The sequence below is a fragment of the Podarcis cretensis genome (assembly GCF_951804945.1).
Source record: "Podarcis cretensis genome assembly, chromosome: 3".
Classification (NCBI taxonomy): domain Eukaryota; kingdom Metazoa; phylum Chordata; class Lepidosauria; order Squamata; family Lacertidae; genus Podarcis; species Podarcis cretensis.
The window spans coordinates 111,574,127-111,598,514 of NC_137172.1; the positions used below are offsets into that span (position 1 = coordinate 111,574,127).

General features: G+C 42.4%; 2 long non-coding RNA genes across 3 annotated transcripts; both read left to right on the forward strand.

Moving 5' to 3' along the window:
- The first annotated feature begins 229 nt into the window (after window positions 1-229).
- LOC307212735 lies at window positions 230-23,714 on the forward strand. 2 transcript variants are annotated; one of them, XR_013837156.1, is made up of 3 exons: window positions 230-278; window positions 1,518-1,621; window positions 23,600-23,714. It is a non-coding gene; the product is annotated as an uncharacterized lncRNA (long non-coding RNA). The 2 variants fall into 2 exon arrangements; XR_013837157.1 differs by having other exon boundaries at window positions 236-331.
- On the forward strand, window positions 12,703-22,361 carry LOC307212777. The gene is made up of 3 exons (XR_013837205.1): window positions 12,703-13,173; window positions 13,831-14,045; window positions 22,276-22,361. It is a non-coding gene; the product is annotated as an uncharacterized lncRNA (long non-coding RNA).
- Window positions 23,715-24,388: the final 674 nt, after the last annotated feature.

Here is a 24,388-nt window from a genome sequence, read left to right on the forward strand (position 1 = left end):
TTCCTCTGCCCATATTGCCCCTTTCAGTGAGAGAGGAGCTGGTGGCCTCTTCTCACACACTACTGCTGCTGCCCTCCACAGTGAGACAAAGAGAGATTATGCCCACCTACCTCTGGGTGACTCTGTGTACACAACATACGCTGCAGCTGTGGAGAGGGAGGAGGTTGAATTTGCCAGCCAGCAAATGAAGTGAACTATGTGTCTACCCTACTGATGCTGCTTGCCTGAAAAGAACTTGAAAGCTTGCCACATTTTTGTGACGTTTTGATTGGTCCTAGGTATTGCCCAACTAGCCGATGGACAACAAACATGGATTCTGTGATGTGTTATGGTGGCTAAGAGACTTATAGAATAGATAAGTCCTGCTAGAATAGAAGGACAAACTTTCTCCATGTTTCAGCCAGCAGTTTGAAGAGCTCACTTCCCGCTTTACATTTGAATGCATGGCATATAACCATCCATTTCATTTAGAAACCTATTTTGACTGCTTAATTTAATGTATATGTTTCAAACAGAGTTAATGGGGTATTTTTAGTTTCAATGTCAGCTGGCAATAGATTGTTTCAATCACTGTTGTATGTTTGTTTAGTTATTTTCTGTTACAAATGCAAATAAAAAACTGAAAGGGAGGTATTGCCCAACTAAGAGTTGCAGTTATTCTTATAACAGGGAACAAGCTAAATTCAAAATTAAGATGAAATTTAAACATTTAGAACAAAAATCTAAACTAATGGTAAATAAGAGCTGAAATACCAAATGCAAATTTTGCAAAAACTAACAGCTGTAAATATTATTAATGTGAAATGCATAAATTATCCAGGATCAGTTCAAGCTGATCTGGATCAGTGAGACGATTTCTGTACTGAAAATAAATAGTTTATTTCTTAAAGTGAGTTGCTTCTTGAGCCAAAAGAGGGTTAAGTTTTCATTTGCTGTCTACAGCAAGAATATAGATTTTCAATAAAAACCATTCTATTAAACATCAGATCTGTAAGATACAGAATATTCTGCTTTTGCTCAAATTTAATATATTTTATGATGGAAGGAAAACTCAGTTTCCTTTTATATGGAAGAAATGATGGATCGCTGTGATAAAATGCATCAGGCAAGGAAAAATGTAGATAAAGGGCTATAGCTCAGTGGTAGAACATTTGATTTGTATGCAGAAAAACCCAGGTTCCATCCTCAGGTTCCTTGCCTGAAAGTGGGCCTTCCCAAGGCTGCAGGTTGCTACCACATAGCTCATCATAGTGTGGCAGAGCCAATCTGACACTCCCTCCATGCTGGCCTTGCCCCATCACCTCTCCCTCTCAGTAGGCAACAGAGATGTTCAGGACTGGGAAGTCAGGAGAGCACAGCATCCCCACACCTGTGCAGCACCATTGGTCACTACTGAATGTAGACAATATTGAGCTAGGTAGGCTAATGTCCTAATAGTAGAAGGCAACTTCCTAAGTTCTTATGAAAATCTGTCACAGCATTTCGTCATGCTCTTTTCTCATGGTTTGATCCTCCAGGCCCCACTGAAATCACTCAATATCTTCCAACTTTGACTTGGAAGCATTTCAGTAAGGATAGTGATATGTGACATGGCATCAAAACGCAGAAGCCAGCTTCTGAGGTGAGTAAATTTGTACCCTAAATATCATTTTGTGCCTCATGTTGCTGAATATATTGAAAATGTAAACAGATGTTGGAGAACTCGTCTAGCTTCTTTGGCTTTGGAAAGAGCAAATGGAATTATTTCTATATTTTTTTCATGCAGTTCATGTTTTTTGTTTTTTGGATGAAGTTAAAGTGAACCAAATTAATGTTGCCACAATGCTTTAGGCTCTCTTATATGATGCCACCAACTGAGAGCAGATTGAAACATTAAGGGTGAAGGTGAAGGATTTTAAAGAACTAGTACGATGGTGGAAAGGAGTTTCCCTTTCAAATGTTCTCTTCTTGGGAGTTGAGTTTTCTAAACTCAGGCCACCCATAAAACAAGCCATATGATTTTGTTATCATTGGAAGCTGACTGTCAGAAGCACAGCTAATATGTTCTGTGGTATCTGGATGCCTCCACATTGCACGATAAGAGTATTATGCAGCAACAAAAAACTTTGACACACTATCCGTAAGAACTAGTTCAGATTTAGGATCCCACAGAACACTCCCTTCCTTACCCACCCTCTGCAGCACTCAGATAAGGGCTACTCAAGGCTTTCAAAATAGGGTTTGAGATTCTGTATAAGTTTAACCTAAACTTCAAAAAAATGTGATCCAACAAGTGCTGTAAATCCAATTTTTGCTGTAAATCCCATTCTACCACCAAAATCATTGGGATTAAAAATGCTTAAATTGGACTGAATTTCACCACTACATAAAAATATCAGACACAAGTGGCACTGTGGTCTAAACCACTGAGCCTCTTTGGGCTATACCTGCTATACCTGGTATAGAATGTAAGCAGCCCAATTACTTGTGGGACAACTTTCTGACAGCAAATAACACCTGCATTGGCCAGCCTAGGATCAAGGTTTGGGACACAGGTGGCACTGTGGTCTAAACCACTGAGCCTCTTTGGCTTGCCAGTCAGAAGGTTGGCATTGCTCTGTCTCAGCTCCTGCCTACCTAGCAGTTCGAAAGCACACCAGTGCAAGTAGATAAATAGGTATCACTGTGGCAGGAAGGTAAATGGCATTTCTGTGAGCTCTGGCTTCCATCATGGTGTTCCATTGCACCAGAAGCGGTTTAGCCATGCTGGCCACATGACCTGAAAAACTGTCTGTGGACGAATGCCGGCTTCCTTGGCCTGAAATCGAGACGAGTGCCTCAACCCCATAGTCGCCTTTGACTGGACTTAACGGTCCAGGGGTTATTTACCTTTACCTTTATAGGGGGATGATGACTAGGAAGTTTCTCCCTTTCCTTCTGTTACATCCTGATAATCTTGGACATAGTTCCCACTCTGGCAGAAAAGCCTTTATCTGGCCTGTCCCACTTCAGAACCGAAGTAGTGCATTCTTGAGTGCACCCCAAAGTTCTTCCTTTTAAGTGAATGGATGCCTTCATTCCTTTGGGGGAAAAGTAAAACCCTGTAGTTGGGAACAACATTGTGGCAGATGAAGTCCAATCTTGTCCTCTGCTCCTAACTCTGGGTGGGACAGTCTTTGCTTACAGAGGAGGAGTTGCACCCATACAACATCCTTGCGGTTCACAAATCCTCTTTCTACACACATTACTGCCACCTCAATAAACCTTTGCCTTATACAGTGGTACCTCAGGTTAAGAACTTAATTCGTTCTGGAGGTCCATTCTTAACCTGAAACTGTTCTTAACCTGAGGTACCGCTTTAGCTAATGGGGCTTCCTGCTGCTGTTACGCTGCCACCACGCAATTTCTATTCTCATCCTGAAGCAAAGTTCTTAACCCAAGGTACTGTTTCTGGGTTAGAGGAGTCTGTAACCTGAAGCATCTGTAACCTGAGGCATCTGTAACCCGAGGTACCACTGTAATTTAAGAATAATCCAATAGTCTTCTTTTTCACTAAACATTGGGAAGGAGGAGACATTGAGGTGACATGGTAGCTGCAGTATCTTCAAATATCTAAAGGGCTGTCATGTGGAATATGTTTTCTGCTGCTCTGGAGGGTAGGACCTGTAGCAATGAATTCAAGTCACAAGAGAGGAGATTCGAACTAAACTTCAGGAAGAAGCTTCTGACAGTAAGAGCTGTTCAGCAGTGGAATGGACTCGCTCTGGAGGTTATGGACTTTCCTTCAAATGGATGGATGGCCATCTGCCATGGATGCTTTAGCTGATATTCCTGCATTGCAGGGAGTTGAGGCAGATGACCCTCATGGTCCCTTCCAACTCTACAGTCATGTGGTTCTGTAATTGGGGGAGCCAGTTGGCTGAGTGTACACCTGTCAGTTGGGGCCTGATAGCTGCTCTCTTGACACTGGCCTTGCTGCTGCTTTCCCAAATGGGGATACAGCAGGGTGGCAGCGAGGGTGGGGCTGTGCAGACACACCAACGGAGCTAATCTTTACCATCACCCTGCCTCTTCCAGGTAAGCTGCTGCAACACTTTTACTTAGGCAGACATCAGTAGTGGATCAAGTGATGGGGTGGACCCTCAGAGCCATCCCATCGCATGAGCCACTGCTGATGCCTGTATCATGAATTAGCAACTGTTGCTCATATCTTGGGGGGGGGGATTTTATCCACGTGTCTTCCCTTCACGGCCTAGGACCCTCGTACCTACGGGACTGCCTCTCCTGGTATGCCCCACTGAGAGCCTCAAGGTCCATAAATAGCAACACCCTAGTGGTCCCTGGCCCTAAGTAAGTTAGATTAGCCTCAACAAGAGCCAGGGCCTTCTCAACACTGGCTCCGGCCTGGTGGAACGCTCTGTCTCATGAGACCAGGGCCCTGCAGGATCTGATTTCTTTCTGCAGGACCTGTAAGACAGAGTTGTTCCATCTGGCCTTTGGCTTGGAGCCAATTTGATTACCTCAGACTCTTTCTTTTTTCTTTTCCTTTCTCCTCCTGCGATAAGGCTGCATTTTAATATTTTAATGTTTCAATATTTTAATGATGTATTTTAATTTTGTTTTTTAAGTTGTATTCATTCAACTTGTTTTTATTATTGCTTGTTAGCCACCCTGAGCCCGGCCTTGGCTGGGGAGGGTGGGGTATAAATAAAAATTATTATTATTATTATTATTATTATTATTATTATTATTATTCCCTTGTTCTGGAAATGTGTGTAAAGAAGCAACAGGGAAATAACTGCAGAAGAGCTTTTTTCTCCTGCACAAAAGTGGATTTGGACATCAGAATGAGATGTCTCTAGTAAAGTCTGGGAAGATTCTTCGCCATCCGTGATTAATCTATCCTACACCAGTCTGCATGATGACCCCTTTTAGATGTTCCCATTGGCTGATTCCCAGAGTTCCAGACATGCCACAAAGTTTTGGCTGGCCAGGAGATTCCAAGCATCGCCAGACTTCTTGATTTTAGCTACGTTCAAGATGAAAGTTGGATTTCCCCTCTCCCCTTTAAAAGTTGGTGGCATAACCCAATGAATATATTGCATTTTCAGCTGCATGTTTTGAAAACTAAAAGGACAAGAAAACAGTGTGGGAAAAATCAGGCTACAGGACGACAAGAGGGGAGAAAAACAAACACCCTCTGTAGTTCCCATAGCTCAACAGAGCATGTTGTTAGGGTAACTCATAGGCCAGTGCCTCTGAGGGATCCAATCACTGTTTGGCAGAATTAGATTCTGATTCATGCTTTCTTAACTCATACACATGCCAACGAGGGATGAGAACATTCCATGGGAACTTTATGACCAGTCTCCTCCTTATCAGCTTTGAACCAGCTGCCAGACTTGAAGGTTGTTCGATAGATAATTGAATTCTCCACATCACACATTAATTTCTAGATCCGGTCTTATCCATCCATGGGCTAAGATTCAAGGCCCAACGCAGAGTAGCATTTTCCTATCCACACCCTCCCTTCCTGTCTCTGAACTTCCTTCCTTAAGATTTACCCAGAGATCATTGTGCTAAGTGAATTCCCTGTCCTCAGCTTGTAAACCTCATCCCCTTGGAACTTGTTCACAAGCTTTGCTCTGACACTAGGGATTTTTTTAAATCAATGCTTCCCTACAAGCAAGGTCTGCAACATAAAGTTGTGTTGTATTCCCAGTCTCTCTTACAGGAGTGCTCTCTAGAGGAGAGTTATAGTCCTACTCAGGTAGCCTCAGGAGGAAGGAAGGGGGAAAGGCTATCACCAACAACATATCACCAGGTGATTGACAGGAGGGTTGTCCCATCCACCTGTCAAAGTTGGCCCATGGAGGTGGGAGGAGATGGCAACCAAGCAGGATCAAACTCCTTGCCCATCAGATCATGGGTTGGGAGTCCAGTTCTGCTGTTGGCAGGGAACAGCTGCATAATCAGTCGCGTCCTTACCTAGCCCCACACCTGATGCCATATAAGACATGCAAGGTGGGTGCAGCCCCAGATTAGACATCTTTGTAAAACACTCTCCCCTAATATATTTTGCATGCTATTTTCATAAATATATGCATAATATTTAGTATGTATTTTTTCACTAATATTGGGATTTTTTATGCATACTATACCCCAGTGTAGGTAGAACTCATCTTACACGCATAAAGCTACAATCACATAAGCAAATAAGTGTAACATGCAAGTTACTTTTATATGTGTTTACTTTTACAGTGGTACCTCGGGTTACATATGCTTCAGGTTACAGACGCTTCAGGTTACAGACTTCGCTAACCCAGAAATAGTGCTTCAGGTTAAGAACTTTGCTTCAGGATGAGAACAGAAATCGTGCTCTGGCGGCGCGGCAGCAGCAGGAGGCCCCATTAGCTAAAGTGGTGCTTCAAGTTAAGAACAGTTTCAGGTTAAGTACGGACCTCCGGAATGAATTAAGTACTTAACCTGAGGTACCACTGTACATAGTACTTGGTGTCAATATTATTATCTTTAGAGAGGAGCAAAAATCAGTGGAAATCCACCCATGTGCTTCCACTAAAAGTGGGTTGTGGATTAGGCTGAAAATGTGTTAGTGCTGAAGCTGCCTTTTACTGAGTCATCATTGCTTACCCAGTCCATTGGTGGTTCTTCAAGGTCACAAACATGAGATCTTCTGCAGCTCATTGAAATTCTTGTAACTGGACATGCCAAGGATAGAACCTGAAACCTTATTCATACAAAGGCCCATACGAACTTATCCAGATCATATGATCATCATCTGAGGCCCTTCATCGTGCGCCTCCTCCACTAAAAAAAAGTATACTTACAAAAAAGGAGAAGGGGAGATGATGTGGAATGCTCTCTAGAGTTAAATACAGTAATCCACCCAGTCCTGCATGCTGTCTCCAGTAATGACAAGAGAATCAGATGTTTCAGAAGATAGGCAGCTAGAGGATGCTTCATTCCCACACTGATCAAAGCTCATACCCGCTTTGCCACACTAGTTATACCAAGGTCGGAAGCCACACAGAACATAGGCACCATTTTTCATAGCAAGTTATTTGTGTGATATGGCTTCCACCTGTTCATGGCGAGTTTTAACCACACCAAAGAAACTCTCTGAAAAAGTGGAGTGGTTATTTGTGGCCACACTCTGGGTTGTATTCATAGAATCATGGCACCAGCCTTTACTCAGAGAAGACCCACTTAAAGTAAAGCCAATATCTCTTGAGTTAGTTGAATACGGCCCCATGTGCCTGGAACAGCCAACAACTCTACCTGATGAAAAAGCCACATACCTTTCTGTCTGATGGACCCTTGGTGACTGCCATTCTTGTTTTCACTTGGAGGCAGCTAGAATAATGCAATGTACTTCATCACCTTACCAACAAAGGTCCGCATAGTTAAAGCCATGGTTTTCCCAGTAGTGATGTATGGAAGTGAGAGCTGGACCATAAAGAATGCTGATCGCCGAAGAATTGATGCTTTTGAATTATGGTGCTGGAGGAGACTCTTGAGAGTCCCATGGACTGCAAGAAGATCAAACCTATCCATTCTGAAGGAAATCAGCCCTGAGTGCTCACTGGAAGGACAGATCATGAAGCTGAGGCTCCAATATTTTGGCCACCTCATGAGAAGAGAAGACTCCCTGGAAAAGACCCTGATGTTGGGAAAGATGGAGGGCACAAGGAGAAGGGGACGACAGAGGACGAGATGGTTGGACAGTGTTCTCGAAGCTACCAGCATGAGTTTGACCAAACTGCGGGAGACAGTGGAAGACAGGAGTGCCTGGCGTGCTCTGGTCCATGGAGTCACAAAGAATCAGACACGACTAAACGACTAAACAACAACAACAACAACAACTTCATGTAAAACCTCATGTAAACTGCTTGGAATTGCCAGTCACTGCAGAATGTATTGTACAGTCACTATGCAGGGGATTTTTAAACCACAGAGCCTAGGGCTTGACAATCAGAAGGTTGGCAGTTCGAATCCCCACGACGGGGTGAGCTCCCATTGCTCAGTCCCAGCTCCTGCCCACCTAGCAGTTTGAAAGCACATAAAAATGCAAGTAAATAAATAGGTACCGCTCTGGCGGGAAGGTAAATGGCATTTCTGTGCGCTGCTCTGGTTCGGCAGAAGTGGCTTAGTCATGCTGGCCACATGACCCGGAAGCTGTCTGTGGACAAACGCCGACTCCCTTGGCCTATAGAGCAAGATGAGTGCGCAAACCCAGAGTCTTCTGTGACTGGACCTAATGGTCAGGGGTACCTTTACCTTTACCTTTCACCTTATAAAGCCACAGTACTCTTCTGTAGGGCTCTCATGCTAACAGTCTCTATAATGTCTGGTATAAGCAAATCTCTGGAACATCAGAAGCCTTTGATATGAAAGACATGCTAACATATCTCCCTTAATTTCCTTATTGTTTTCAATATTGTGTGTTCTAAGAATTGGAGAGGATTTGAGTTTATTTAACTTGTACAAATAGATTATCCTGAGATATTTATTTAAACCTTTGGGGTTTATAATCAGCAATGTCCACCGCAATTTGGGCAATGTTGACTGTTGGCAACTCCCTATGGTTCTTTACTCCAAATCTCCATTAGGCCACAGAGGCACAAATCAAGTAATACAATGGAATTTGCAGTTCTTGACTAAACTTTTTTGAGAAGTCTTTGCTTAAAACGTGTCTTGCATTGTGAATTTAGGAATGGAAAAGCCCCCTAAACGTAATCACAGCTAGAGTAGCCTTCTTCAAGCCCAGTTGTTCTTGGAATCTAGTTCCCATCAGCCCCAACCATCATGGCCAGTGGATAACAATGACAGGAGCTGGAGTGCAAAACCATCTGGACCGCACCAGATTCGGGGAAACTGAGCAAACCTGTTGGTTAGCTTGGAAGGAAACATAGATTTAATTCATCATTGAATCTGTACAGATTAGTTTATCTCGCCTCCATGCAAGATTTCTGTGTGGCTAAAATGTAATTCTGAGCTCCTGAAAAGAAGCAAGTGACACTTAATTGAACATAAAGGTAAAGGTAAAGGGACCCTGACTTGCACTTTGATGTGCTTTTGAACTGCTAGGTTGGCAGGAGCAGGGACTGAGCAACGGGCACTCACCCCGTCATGGGGATTCGAACCGCCGACCTTCTAATCGGCAAGTCCTAGGCTCTCTGATTTAACCCACAGTGCCACCAGTGTCCCATAATTGAACATAGCCCTGGTTAAAACAACACTGTTTGGTTTCATTTGTTTTAAAACTATATTCTGGAGACAATGGACATTGTGAGGTTTTGGCAGTATCACTGAGTTCCATTGAGTGGCTTGATATCTCTCCTAGCGGTCTATGGACCCAAGCAGGTAAGTAAAGGAATGACAACACTGTGTTGCAGAAAAAGGGCTAGGATTGGTAATAGGTTGGCAATTGGTTATAGGCTGGTAATAGGTTCAGGACAAATCAGGGTGGGGTTCACACAATGTATAATTACATTATGTGTTTTCTCCCCAGCGAAATTGTGATGAACAGTGGTGTAGATGGCCTTATTTTTATTCAATTGCACTGCCCTTTTAATCTCACGTTTCTTCTTCCATGGAATTCAAGATGCCATACATGTGATTCCCCGCTAGTCACTCATCTAGGCACTGACCAGACCCAGACCAGCTTCAGCAAGCATGGTGGCCTTCTAACCAGAGAAATTCATGGATGAGAAAAGGTCTGTCAATGGCTATCAGCAGAGCCAGCCCAATATATTTTGACATCTGAGGCAAACTGCAAAATGGTGCCTCCCTCCCCACCAGGGAAAAAGGTGTGAGTGAAGATCTACCGTACGTTGAGAATGGGGGTGGGGGATCTACATCGGGATCTGCTGCTCCTATGGATCCTGCCTCCTGAGGTGATCACTTCAACTGGCCTCATGAGTGGACCACCCCTGGCTATCAGGGATGCCTATCTATTTGTGGTCTTAGTCACTTTACACCAGACTTTATCAGCAAATTGGATTCTTTTCAGTGTAAGTATGGATCAAGATAATGGTTTTTATCTCCTACTGCAGTTGTTACATTTGCATAGTAAGCTTTGTACAATGATATTATCACCAATTAATTCTCTGTTCTTATCTTGGAGCTTTGCCTATAAATGGCGCAGTCATGCTGGGCCTCTTACATTTCAGATAGATCATTAGGCCCTACTATTTCCAATCCCCACTCCAGACCTTTGACATGTATGTTGTTGTCTAGTCATTCAGTCGTGTCCAACTCTTCGTGACCCCATGGACCAGAGCACGCCAGGCACTCCTGTCTTCCACTGCCTCCCGCAGTTTGGTCAAACTCATGCTGCTAGCTTCGAGAACACTGTCCAACCATCTCATCCTCTGTCGTCCCCTTCTCCTTGTGCCCTCAATCCTTCCCAGCATCAGGGTCTTTTCCAGGGAGTCTTCTCTTCTCATGAGGTGGCCAAAGTATTGGAGCCTTAGCTTCATGATCTGTGCTTCCAGTGAGCACTCAGGGCTGATTTCCTTCAGAATGGATAGGTTTGATCTTCTTGCAGTCCATGGGACTCTCAAGAGTCTCCTCCAGCACCATAATTCAAAAGCATCAATTCTTAGGCGATCAGCCTTCTTTATGGTCTAGCTCTCACTTCCACACATCACTACTGGGAAAACCATAGCTTTACCTGCCAATTGAGGATTATGAATCTGATGAAGTGGGTTTCAGTCTATGAAAGTTATGCCACAAAAAAGTTATTAGTCATTAGGAAGTCAAAGATTCTTTGACTTCTATTTTTGCAGCAGACTTAATGCAGTTACCTTTCTGGGATGTGTCAGGTGCTTTGAGCACTTTAGAAGAGAGTTAAAATTTAAGCACAGGACGTTGGGAAAGTGATTCAAAAGAGCTAATTGGAGAGAAGGGGATTTCCAAAGATGACGACGCTTCTGGAAAAAACTGTTCAGGACCAGCTTAAACAAATATGGCATCAAGCCTTGTTGATTGGAGCCAAGGAACACAGGGCCATTTCTGTGCTGTCAAATGTCATGACACAAAGATTCATGAGAAAATGCCTTCTAGCTCCCGGGAAATCTCCCTGTCAGAGCACACCCTCCTAGTTCGACACATCTGCTATACTTCGTGCAGGAATTCATTGGGCACAAAACATAGATGGGAATGAGCAAGAGACTTCATATAAAAGCTTTTTGTGGGGGGAAGGAGGAAGCAAGAAGAACCATACATGCAACTATTTTTATTTTTGCATATTTCTGAAGCATTCTAAAGAGGGTGATAGATAAACCACACATCATATCACATCCTCCTCAAAATGACTGAGAAATGTGGAGAAAGAGAATCTATTAGAATAGAGAGATGTGCTTTGTACAGGTGAAGGTTTAGCATTAGTTTAGCAGAAAACCAACATTTGTCAAGGATCCTTATGGTGGAAGAAGGTAGCAGAGCTTTCATTTTATGCAGTAGGCTGAAACGAGTCCTCGTCTTTCTAAAAGCCCATCCCTAGGGGGTCAAATTACTGTAATATCAAATAATGTTTGCAGACATTTCAAGTGGTGCTGGCAGAGATAGGAATCAATTACAGAATGTTGAATTTTAATGTTGTTGATATGAGTTCATCTTAATGGGGGGGGGGGAATATCTCACACAAGACCAGGAAACAGAAGGGGCAGACTGAGCAGTGCTCTAAAACTGTGAAGACAGGGACTACACAACCAGGTGGGAGGTGTCTCAAGAAGTCCAGGAGGAAAATGGGGTTACACCTCCACTCAAGACAGGAGGGGAATAAGTGCTGTTAGTGGGGAAGAGTGCCAAAAGGTAAGGAAGGCTGACTTTCACATACTGATTCAATTTAACCGGCCACTTTTCTGACTGTGGGCTTCCAGTGAACTTATGATTCAGCAACACATGCATATTTAGTCTGCGGGACACTGCCACAAATTATTAATGTGGCAAATAGTTTAAACATCTCTATCCAAAAGACGGTCAGGTTTCTAGTTGGAGCTTAAGATTGTTTGGCACTGAATGTGTAATTCTGCGACAGCTCAAAGCATGTTCACTGCTAACGCAGCTCAGATATAGCCGCGGACAGATTTTGGCCTTTTGGTCTGTGGAGTAAAAATGGTTTTAAGGTCTGCAGAAGTAAATAGTAGATGCTAATATGGTGTTCATCCCAGATCTGTCATTGGAAAGGCTCCATCTTCTCACAATCTCAGAGTGCAAACATCTCTGTATATTTGATATCCTTGACATTAAAAGAGTGATCTGGTTTGTTTAATGGCTCCGAAAGCATCCCTGAGTCACTGAAGCTAATAGCCCCCATTTGAATTTGTAGTGCCTGCTCTGAGCAGCACCAAGTGAAAAGTTCCAGATCCAGCCATTTAAAAAACTCCTGGCACCGATGTTTAGATCTTGACCCCCTGACTATATTTTGGTTCACAGTTAGCAGCTAGGTTACCAAAGAGGGTGGCAGTGTTTAGCCATCCCTGCAGCTTCATTCTTCATTCAGGGTCTCCTTTGACAAGATACTCCAACAGGCCTGATGTTTCTCCAAACTGCATTCCTGGGCTGAAGAAATATATAGAGGGAGAGCCTTGGCTTAAATGCTTTCTCTGGAGTAGCTTCTGGCAGGAGAGGTTGGTGAGAAGGGCTGTCAACAGGTATCTAACCTCTAAGTAGTGCATGTTTTACCCATTACTGGGAGATAGGGGATGAGGCGACAGGCAGCTTAGTGCTGCATGGATGCTTGGACAGGAGTGCCAGATTGACCCCATCAATGCCTGCAACAAGTGGGATGTAATCCATTGGAGCAGTCAAATACAACATTCCTTGTTTCCCTAGAGTGGGCATAGGCAGGAGGATGTTAATCCAGTCAGTATAACTTCCTGTTCCATCGGTCTGGAGCATCCTCCCCCTGCATGTGACCAGGGAGATGGGCGTGATCCTGGCTGACTCCATAAAAGAGCCGAGTCATGCAGCCACCTTCTCTCTTGATGCCACGCTGCTCTCCTGCTGCCATTTTGTTCTCTTGATGCTGTTCTCTTAACGTATTTTGCTGTCTGCTTGCTCTCAGCCAGCAGCACATGGGCTCAGTTCCCATAAGGGATGAACTCACAGTATGTTCTGTAACTACTAGCTAAAGCTTGCCTTCAGGGATCATACTGTGAACTGAATGTGAATAAACTTCTTGTTACTTTTAAGGAAAGACTCTTGTGTCTTTATTCTTTTAAGAGGGATAAAAGGAGACACCAGGAATAATCTATTCTAATCAAGCCAGACTGGATTGCTTAACTAAAGAGATTCAAATGAATCTGCAAACTAGCTTCCTGATGAATTGAGGGGAATCTGCTCTGCTACATGACCCAGTAGCGTGAATGAATGAAGGATAATATTTAATTAATATATCAGGTGGTGCTGTGGGTTAAACCACAGAGCCTAGGACTTGTTGATCAGAAGGTCAGCGGTTCGAATCCCCGCGACGGGGTGAGCTCCCGTTGCTCGGTCCCTGCTCCTGCCAACCTAGCAGTCTGAAAGCACGTCAAAGTGCAAGTAGATAAATAGGTACCGCTCCAGTGGGAAGGTAAACGGCGTTTCTGTGCACTGCTGTGGTTCGCCAGAAGCAGCTTAGTCATGCTGGCCACATGACCCGGAAGCTGTACACCGACTCCCTCAGCCAATAAAGCGAGATGAGCGCCGCAACCCCAGAGTCGGCCACGACTGGACCTAATGGTCAGGGGTCCCTTTACCTTTACCTACTATCCTTAACATTCACACACAACAAAGTGCCAACTTCCTCATTGCCTTGTCCCATCCCTTCTCCTTCCCTGTAAGTGGCCATGACTTTGCTGTCTGGAAGCCAGGTACCCACCACTGCCTGTATTCACTGACTGCTCTGGGTTTCTAGAAAGGATAATCTGCTTTCTTTGGTTTGAGCTTTAAGGGAGTCTGAAACTCTGCCTGGTTGGCATGGAATATAATCCAAGCTGTACCTGAAGAGTTCCATCCAGCTCACAGACTTGGAAGGCAGAGATGGGCGCTTTATCAGGGTAGATTGCAAAATGTTCTTCCTCAGAGTGTAGCTAAGGCGCTGAGCATGAAATTTTGGGGAAACGTGTAAACGTTCTGGGCATGACCCACTCCAGTTGTGGACTCCGTTCCTGAACACAGAGGGTTCCCATGGGCCCTGTTAGCACCCTGTTTCTCCTCCCCCCACATAGGACAACAATTAAATCCCATTTTTTATGATTTCGTCAAGAAAACATGGAATGGGGAATTGCTGAGCCCCGTTTGAACCCCTTACGTTCAGGGGCCGTGTCTGTGGCTTGAGTTGCTGATGTCCATTGATCTTAGCAATTTGACTCTTAAATTTTTTTTGCCTTAAAATTCTTTGGTAATCATTAATAAATATCCATGATAGTTTAAAAGCAACATTTTAGCCAATATGCGATGTAGTTTAGGATGAAATAAATTGTGTTTCACGACTGAGAAGGGATTTGAACCCAAGTCTCTCAGGCCTTAGCTTAGTCCAACACTACACTACAGTGGCTTTCATTTGCAAAGGAGATCTACAGGTGAGTCACATTTTGGATATGGAATGAAAGGCATAAATCAGTGTTTCAAACAAAAGGAAATTAGAATGTGCATCTGGGTGTTGATATTGTCCATCTGCATTGCATTGCTTTCAGCTGAATGCACATTTAACATACAGCCCCATCCATATTCTGATGCAGCTAGTCTTACAGAAACAGCTTTATAAAGTGTAGCTCGAGTGGATTCAGAGCAATCATATATTATATACAGCATCTCATGTGCTATTAGATAACACAAGCATCTGGGAAAGATGATATGTTTTACTGTTGCATAAGAGATATCACCATTGATATACACTTGAGATTGTGAGAAATGGGTGTGTTCTTTTGGAATATGCCTGCTGGAGAGTCTAACTGCTTTCCAGTGCAAGTGCCAAACAATCAGAGCCAAAATCACAGCCATTAAATATTGAAGTCATTGTAGTCATCCAAGAAAAAGGGTCACAAATTCTCTATTGTTCTGTCTGACTTTATAGAAAGAAACTTGGGAATGTCAAACACTGATTACAATTCAAAGAAGAAGAAAAAACAATAATAAAAATGATGCCAAATAACACTGTTTTAAAGTTCAGCTTAGTGCTCTTAAATTACAAAGCAGAACTCTTTCTTCTAATGTTTGGCATGCCCACATTCTAATTTTGACTTCTTCTGAAAGGTGGCGATAGCATCTGATGAGTCACCATTGAAATGTGTGAGACCAAATGTTTTCCCCCCATATAGCTGAAGCAATCAGCACTCTTGGTTTGTGTGCATTGCTTGCTTTCGTTGGGCAATAGTGGCGTGGTGTTACACTTCCTGAACCATATGATTAGGTTATTCTATTGGGGAACTTGGACTGAACTCTACATTCCCTCTCAGACCCAGGCCGATGCCCCGGCACCCAACTCTCCTACTCCCAACATGAACTTCATTTCATTCACCTTTGGCCCGTGGCCCCACCCCTGAGCCTAGAATTCAGCATTTTTTAAATCTGATCTAATACAATGTGTGCCGGGCTGGAGTCTGCACTGTAAGAAATGACAGGCACAGGCACCATTGGTGACAGATACTCATTGGGATGAAAATAGGAATACAGGAAGTGGTTTTACATCACGCCAGACTATATGTTCATCTGTCAGGGACCGTGCTGAGGAGGGCTGCACTGAGGAGGAATGGTGGGAGCCTCCCCCTCTCCCTCCCCCTGCTCCAGATCCTGAATCTTCCCAGGAGCAGGACGACAGTATAGATTTGGAACAGTGGTTTGCAGAGGGGCATAGTTCAGAAGGCAGAAGCTGGGAAATACTGGGTGGGGAACAGCTAGGAGAAGAAACACTGGAAGAGAGAGGGTTAACAGATTCACAGTCTCTGGACAGCATTCACTCCCCCCCTTCTCCAAAGTCACGGAGAGCTCAGAAAGTAGCAGAATGGAAAGCACAGAGGGTACAAGCTCAGATTACAAGACGTAGAAATGACTTAGATTAATAGGGACAGCAGGGGGTGGATTCCTTAATTAGGAGCACCACCATTCCTAGATGTGTTCTTTGTTCTCTCACTGTGATTATTAAAGTTTCTAACTGGTAAGAAGTCTCCTTTTCCTTTGTTCTGCTTATCTACTGCCAAAGAGGGGAGGAAGCCAATTCCCTGAGGCCTGACATCATCCAGCCCAGTCCTGTTTATTCTGACTGGCATTTAGGGCAGAGGTCTTTTTCATCACCTACCAAGGATTGAATCCTGGACATTCTGTATGTGAAGCCACCATGGTTTTCGCCTATTAAATTGGAGCGCTTTTGAGCCACATACTTTACAGAGCTTCCATTTGCCTTGTTGAGAGTCACCTTCACAGAACTTCGCTTCCAATCGATTCCCTCAGCGGTTCTAGACAGACAGTCTAATAAAATACCCTATGAAGAAAGACTCTGTGTTGGCAACCATATGTGGAAGACACATGCCAGTACTGACTGCAATGCCCATTATATACAGAACCAAGAAATCGATTTATGAAACCTCTCTTTGCGAAGGAAACCAATTTAACCAGGGTGGAGAGGGTAAAATGGCTGCTGAGCAATGCCAAAGACTTTGTAGCTTATAGAGTAGCTCTCTATGCCTTGGCTAGCTAGGAAGATCAGGGCAAAGGAACTAGGTAAAGTAGCGGTCAACTGCGAAGAGGACTTGGAATTTTCATTTGTACATTTATATGAGAACTACCTTTAATTCTATGTAACAAAGAATTTTTGTTAATTTGTCTGTGTTTTTTTCTGTATATGTAGTGACTGCTGATGCTTTTGGATGATGCCATGGCCTTTGGTTAGTGCAATAAAAGTTTATGATGGTGGTCGTGGTATGTTTCAACACTGAGATATGCCCCTCTTCAAATAGTGGCATGCCTCAACAACTGGTAAGTGCAGCGAAAGACATTTCATACTTAAAAGTGCAATATAAATGGCAGTTAATAATTTGTTTCTGAAGCTAATTTAGATTACATTTATATGATGGAAAGACAATTATTCCATGGAGGTCTATAGAAAGCCATTGCCATATCTGGCCACAGAGACTGAGTCACACAAACCTTTATTGCACATGCAATCCAAGAAAAATTGTATCAGGAAAAGGAGTTTTGTTGATTGCCTTGTGTCCCTTAGGACAATTCTGCTTGTACCCACATGCTTTAAACCAGCTTACTAAAATTAAAATGCACCCCCAACGCAAGTATCTTGGGATGTGTTGTTTTGTGTGGTTGATTGTTATATCCTGTTGGAAATCCTTAAACCCCAACCAAAGAGCAGGTCTCAGAGTTCTGATGGGGGAAGAATGTAAGAATGTTCAACTGGTTCCTGTTTGGAGGAAGGATGTGCCTTCAGTAATAGAGATGAATATGTGAACAGTCTAAATAAGGGATCCAAACTCTCTTAGGAAAGGGGGGCGGGAATCTTGTTTTTATTTCTGGAAGGGAAAGAGAGATACATTTCACAAAAAGCCTGTTTTCTTTTTGTAAGTCAGCTTCCCTTTAGCTCTCACATCTGGAAAGCATGAAAGGAGAAGGACAGCCTTCTGCCAGGCCTAGAAGTGTAGAGGTGTTTGGAAAACTTCAACCATCCCAAAATGCTTAAATCAGCCAAAGCAAAAGGCAGAGCCTGGAATCTAGTCATTCTTGCTGTGGTGTGTATATGTGTTGCTACAGCTTCCTTTTGAAAGTTAAAATAAAAGATCAGCTCCCCCACAGGACTTTTTTTTTTTTTTTTGAGCACATCATCAAGGAAGCGATGATTTTGGCACACAGCAGTTGCTGCCTCTCCTCTCCAGACATCAAATAGCCCCACCACATTGCGCTGGGTGAAGAAACAGGAAGGAGCAAGAACACACAGCTTGCGCTCCTTGTCTCCAATGAGTCAGGAGAGCCGCCTCTGCCAAGGATGGAAATCCTCCACTTTTCCTGTGGTGCAGGAAATACCTGTAAACATCTCAGGGTATATTCAGCTCCAACAGACAGTAAACAAGACTATGTCATCCACTCCCATCTACCAGAGCCTTGTAAGGCGAAAGCAACAATGCGACCTTGAATTCAACCTGAAGGAAAATAACAGTGAAGGAACTGACTCATATGTATCCCCCCAAAAAATCCAAGTAGGGTCAGTCAGGAAGAAGGAAGGAAGGAAGGACACCTTGAGCCTACACAAGTCAAGAACATGTTAGAACCAGGAACCAAATTGATTCAGTGGACCACCCAGCTCAATATCCTGTTAATAACAGTAGCCATTCCAGGATGCTTCCAAGGAAATGTGTAAGAAAATAGTCCAGATACGAAAGAAGCTGTGCAGATTGCTTCCAGCTTTTGAAGGTCAGAGAGCAAGGGGTGTCCTGTTTATAAAGTTTCTGAGGATGTCCAGCTTGGTCCTGAATGGGTTGACTGAGAGCTGATGACTATGCACCTATGGCAGTTGAAACATGAGGTGGCAAAGAGAGGAGGATGGAAAGGATACTGTGAATTTATGAGACCGTTTTCATGACAGGAATACAGGAGGCTTCCTCCTAATGATTCTGACTGTCGGACTGAACTTGAGACCTTCTGCATGCAAAGTACATGCTCTACCACTGAACTATGACCAGCAGCTCCTTATGAGGTAGGCTTCTGCCTTCCCACAGTGCTTTGCAAATGTTCAAGCATGGTACCAGAATGCTGAAGACAGGGTGGGAGACAGCCTTTCACCCAGCAGGGCTAATGGCTAATGTAGCGTAGAAGCCTAGTATGAACAGAGGACCTAAAATTGTGAAATACAAATTCATTTAACAGTCGAGAGAACATTGCCCACAGAAAGTGTGGCAATAAAAATTTGGCCTTTACACTGTAGAATTTTATGACCTCATAAAACTACAGTTTGAGTATGATTCTTAGACCATAACATTCAACCATTGTCTAGAATTCTGTAGCCTTTTCAGAGTATAGAATGGCACGGAACAAAGCAAACTAAAATCTAACTGGGGGGCATTTCACGAACATGAAGAAAATGTGCAAGTGAGCTAATATTGAGCAGTGCAAAATTACTTTTTTTTCTTTTAAAAACATGATTTTTAATTAGAGTATCTTAGATAAGATGGAAGGCAAAATGGCCACACACACTACGTGTTGACAATTTCCCCAGCCATTCAAAACATCCTCATGGTTGTTTACACATTAATTAAAGGGGACTGGATATGTGAGTGAGATAACTAGTCTACAAAGCTATTGAGTGTGTGCTGCATATTGCTTCAAGTGTATGATAAACTACTGGGGACTCAAAGTGTGGAAGAACATGTACAAGGACCTAGGTTTTTTGTAGAATCAAGGTGGTGGCTGGAGCTCTTCTGATTTTCTTTATACTATGTTTCTCATTCTCGTGAATGGACATTAATGAATATTTCCATTATTTAAAACAAATAGCACCTGACAGAATTGGGTGTGAATGTGAAGATGCCGTTTCTGAAACCCAGCACCTCTTCTTGTACATGAATAGCATGTAGAACCCTTGCAGATTATAAATAATGCTTTTGGCTGTGGCAGCATGCTGGATATCTGAGAAGATTCAGAAGCACACCTTGGTGGATGCCCCAAATTCTGGAGTAAATACAAGGAAGCACTCCTTTTCCAAGCTCATCTGAGCACCCACAGAGACAGTAAAGCCCATGCAACAGGCGTATGGTGAGTGTAGGAGGAGGACGACCTGCCTTCCAGAGGCAGCAGGAGAAGAAGAATCTCTTGCTGCTTTGTCACTGTTAAGATGACTGGTGTTCTACTTCTGTTTTATATTAAGAAGCAGTGTCTGTTCTTATTGGAAACCTGAGAACACAGATGGCGGTATCCCACTACACATTGCAATCTCTTCTCCGCGATAATTCAATTTGAATCTCTATCCATTTCACTGCTTTATAACATTGTCAAGCTGCTCTTACTGCTAAAACATTTCTCCTGGTGTTCAGCTGAAATCTACCCTCCTATAACTTCGGCTAATTAGATCTACTCTGGCAGCAGAGAACATGTCTTGACCCTGTTCCATGGGACAACACTTCAGGTCTTTGGAAAGTGGCATCATTCCCACCCACCTCCCAGTTTTATCCAAGCTAAACGTTCCTTGTCCCTGCCATTTTTCCTCATAGGATTTGTTTTCTACTGCCCTGACATCTTCATCCATCTCCTTAGAACCCAGTCTAATTTGCTGATAATATATCAATCCATCTAGCACTCCAGATGAAGTCTGAGTGGTATAGAATAAAGCAATATCTATCTATCATCTATTATCTATCTATCTATCTATCTATCTATCTATCATCATCTATCTATCTATCTATCTATCTATCTATCATCTATCATCTATCATCTATCATCTATCTATCTATCTATCTATCTATCTATCTATCATCTATCATCTATATCTATCTATCTAACTATCTATCTATCTGTATCTATCTCTATCTATCTATCTATCTATCTATCTATCTATCTATCATCTATCTATCATCTATCTATCTATCTATCTATCTATCTATCATCTATCTATCTATCTATCTATCTATCTATCTATCTATCATCTATCTATCTATCTATCTATCTATCTATCATCTATCTATCTATCTATCTATCTATCTATCTATCATCTGTCTGTCTGTCTGTCTGTCTGTCTATATCTATCTATCTATCTATCTATCTATCTATCTATCTATCTGTCTGTCTGTCTGTCTGTCTATATCTATCTATCTATCTATCTATGTATCATCTATCTATCTATCTATCTATCTATCTATCATCTATCTATCTATCTATCTATCTATCTATCTATCTATCTATCTATCTATCATCTATGTATCATCTATGTATCATCTATCTATCTATCTATCTATCTATCTATCTATCTATCATCTATCTATCTATCTATCTATCATCTATCTATCTATCTATCTATCTATCTATCTATCTATCTCTGGCAGCACATGATTTCCGTTCTCATCCTGGGGCAAAGTTCTCAACTCGAGGTAACTCTTCCAGGTTAGCAGAAGAGTTTGTAACCTGAAGCGTTTGTAACCTGAGGCATTTGTAACTCGAGGTACCTCTCTCTCTCTCTCTCTCTCTCTCTCTCTCTCTCTCTCTGTGTGTGTGTGTGTGTATGTATTTCTTGTGACTTGGAACCTGTGGTTCTGTTAATGAGACCTAAAACCACATTAGCCTTTTTCACAGCTGCATCACACTGCAAACTCATGTCACTGCTGACTCATGTCCAGTTTGCAGTTGTCCTGGATATAGGAAAAGCAAAAGCCAAGATTTTGCATTGACTTCTATAATATAATCAACTAAAAATCCTATATTATTATTAAAGATGACTGCACATAAACAATTTTCTCAGGTCAGATTTATAAAACCACCTATATGTGAACTTTGCCTACTCTCCAATACTTTAAAGCTAAAATCCAAGACACCATCTTCCCAGATGCCATCTTCCCATTTTTTTTATCACAAAAGCATGGCAGCCATTTTGGTTGCCGTGATCTCACACATTTTTGCACTGTGTCACCCCCCCCCCCCCCGCCTAAAAAAAACTTTTTCAGGTGCATTGTCCAAAAACACACATTTTAGGGCACCAAGCAAAATCACAGTCCTGAAAGAATCACTCTCTTTGTGTGTGTGTGTGTGTGGGAGGGGTAATCACACTGTGATATCATGGCAACCAAATGGCTGTTCTCTTGTGGTAAAAAATGGGATGTCCTAGTGTTCCTGGGACACATAGGGTGTGAGCTTGATCTTGTGACAAGAATTGACATATAAAATGGAAGAATGGTATAAAAGAGGTTTGGGATATAGTTATTAATAATCAATAAATAAGTGCTATTAAGGTCAGAGGGGGAATATGCAGGAGAAATGATTCTGAGGTGATACGGAAGGTCTTTGTAGAATTTCTACTGTTAAAATGGAAAGGGGTCAAACCATTGCAAGAGGTGTTGAGATTTTGGGAGGTTGGATAGTTACAATGAAATGGTCTCGGGGTGGGATGCACATTTTTATTTATTTATTATTATTTTGTTAAAATAATAATAGTAATAATAGTAATAATAGTAATAATAATAGTAATAATAGTAATAATAATAATAATAATAATAAACTTGTGAAGAAGGGGGGGAGAATTGAAATAGATACATTGTTGTCATCATCAGTATTTTGATTTTTTACCTGGCTTTCACCATACAGGGAATCAGGCAGAGGGCCTTCTCAGTAGTGGCCCGCCTCCTGTGGAATGCCCTCCCATCAGATATCAAGGGAATTAACAACAATCTATTGTTGTATCTATATCTATATCTGTATCTATATCTATATTGATAGATAGGTAGATAGATAGGTGATAGATAGGTCGCTGGGTTGGTCACAGCAATTAAAAAATACAATATTAAAGCAGTTTAAAACTAGTACAGTCAAGAGAATAGAATGGGCCCTAAAAATATCTCTCTCAGGTGTCAGAGGCCAGGGCTGCCACCCCTTGAACTTCTGAGGGCAGTGGAACTCCCAAGATGGTACCATCTGCCACCAGAGAGGAGCTATAGGGGAAAGGCTCACTTTCAGATGTTTCAGGCCTATGTCATACAGGGCTTTAAACAAGAAGTGTTGGATCTCACCACAGTGTGACCAGAAAAAGGAAAAAGAATCCAACAGGAGTCACAGATCTGCTGATCTACTGAAAAAAGGAGGCTTCAGTTCTCTTGTCAGCTGACCCAAGGGAGGGATATAAAGGAGTGGAAATCAAGAGAAGCAGCTTTAGATGAGGGTGCAGAGGGAAGAAGTTGAGTATTGCTGACCTAGGATTTGGCTTCTGATCTGAAGCATTTCTAAAAAAACGTAAGTGGCTTAATAAAAACACCCTGTAACCACAGAGCCAGGAAGAAGCTCCTTTGAGAGCTCTTTGGTGCTTTCCAAGGGTTGGGAAATGCAATGTACCTCCTGTTTATACTTGCCACCAGGCAGTTGATCCTGATACCTTTGAAGCTGGTTCAAGGAAAGGAGGATTCGGTGCTGAGAAAGTGACCCTGTGATCTCTCATGTGATCTAAAGGGAGCTGGTCTTCAGCCAGTTAGTCAGGACTCACAACTGGACACTGTTCCAACCTAAGGTGGACCACAAATGTGGCACCATCAGCACTGTTGTTGTTGTTGCTGCTCTTCTTCTTCTTCTTCTTCTTCTTCTTCTTCTTCTTCTTCTTCTTCTTCTTCTCCTCCTCCTCCTCCTCCTCCTCCTCCTCCTCCTCATTTGCTTGTTTGGCTTTCTTTTTCACAGGGCACCTGACCATCCTAAAGAAAGAAAGAGAAAAATGGTGAATGCATTATTTTAATATTAAAAAGTTGTTATTCTCCAGATCATCAGACTAGTTGACTTGAAGTATTAAAACATATAAACATGGAGGGAAGGAGCAATCACACAGCCTATGTTTGTTTCTTTTTTAAAAATAGTAACTACTTTCCATTAAGACTTTTCAGTTGCAAAACAGCAGTACATTAACCAACATTTCCTACTCTCTTTTCAGAGCCAACAACCAATTTTCACTTACCAACTGTCTTTTCAGAGTTGCCAAAGATTGCAAATTCACCCAGAGCTTTACAAAATATTGCGAATTGCTATGACTTTCTCCAACAGCAAAAGAACAAACTGTTACTGTATGTTTATCTATTCATTTCATTTAAAAAGAAGTGGGTCCCATGTTGCAATCTGGGATGAAAGGTTGGTGCTGGATCTTAAAAGATGGCATATACAGTGGTACCTCAGGTTACATACGCTTCAGGTTACATACACTTCAGGTTACAGACTCTGCTAACCTAGAAATAGTGCTTCAGGTTAAGAACTTTGCTTCAGGAAGAGAACAGAAATTGTGCTCTGGCGGCGCAGCAGCAGCAGCAGGCCCCATTAGCTAAAGTGGTGCTTCAGGTTAAGAACAGTTTCAGGTTAAGAATGGACCTCTGGAACGAATTAAGTACTTAACCTGAGGTACCACTGTACAAGTCTGGCTTCCCTATGCACTGAAACCCTGACCCAAAGCTCTTGTAGTTTAAAACTGCCTAGTGAATTAAGGGACTAACACAAGTATTAAAAAATATCAGAATATCAGAAAATGGCAGGTACTCTGACAGCTACTGCAGTACAATCAATACAGTTTATTAATCTTTGCTATTGTAGGCACAGGAGCTTTGAAGGATTTTTATTATTATTTTGCTCCTTTTTGTTTTGAAGTTTCATACCCTGCCTTTAAATTGAATTATCCTCAAGGTGGCTTAGTTTGAAATAATTGCAATCATACAACCTTCACCTGTCAAAGGGG